Genomic DNA, 746 nt, shown 5'->3' with positions numbered 1-746 from the left:
AGATAATGAAAACAGGGAGGGGGGATGGGTTAAAATTAAACATTTTCGTAAAAAGTCATGAACTGAATCATTTGAAAAAAAAATCTTGTGTGTGTATGTGTGTTTCGCCCGAAAACGTTCATCTCTGGTCGCGGAATGTGCCAGCAGGGAGCGCTTGGTGCGGTGATTCACCTGGCGGTAAACAAGGCTCCTAGGAGGCCCTGGCGGGGCTATGGCGGGGCCCTGCTCCTGCTGCGAGTGCTGCCGGGGTCCATGCCGATGCTATCCATGTGTCTGGACCCGCGCCAGCGCCGCCAGCCGGCCGGGCCGGCCGGGCCGCCGCGGGCGAAAACAAATTGACGGGCTAGTTGTTGAGGAGGGGGAGGATGGAGAGAGGCCCGGCGAACGGCGGCGGGTTGTGTTGGGCCGGCTCACGAGTATGAGCGCTGGGGTGTCCTCCACGGCTGCCGAGTTTCGTCCGGTTCAGCCAGCCGTGCTGGCGCCAGTTTCCGGAAGCCCGCCGCCGCCGTCGGGTGAGGAGGAGGGGGGGTGGGGGTGGGGGAGAGCCCCACCACGCCGCGGACCACCACCACCACCACCAGCACCGCTCCAACAGCAACAGCGGCGGCTGGTCTCCCTCCCCCCTAGGTCTGCAGCCCCACGCACAGCACGCCCCCCTCCCCCTCCCCGGATGCATTTAATTAGACCCCGCGAAGGGCAGGGCCGGCGGCGCGCAGGGCGCTCACCTTAACCCCCTGGCCCACCCG

The sequence above is a fragment of the Frankliniella occidentalis genome, unplaced genomic scaffold, assembly GCF_000697945.3.
Source record: "Frankliniella occidentalis isolate FOCC.00 unplaced genomic scaffold, Focc_3.1 Scaffold3372, whole genome shotgun sequence".
Classification (NCBI taxonomy): domain Eukaryota; kingdom Metazoa; phylum Arthropoda; class Insecta; order Thysanoptera; family Thripidae; genus Frankliniella; species Frankliniella occidentalis.
Note: the sequence above shows the minus strand (reverse complement) of the source record.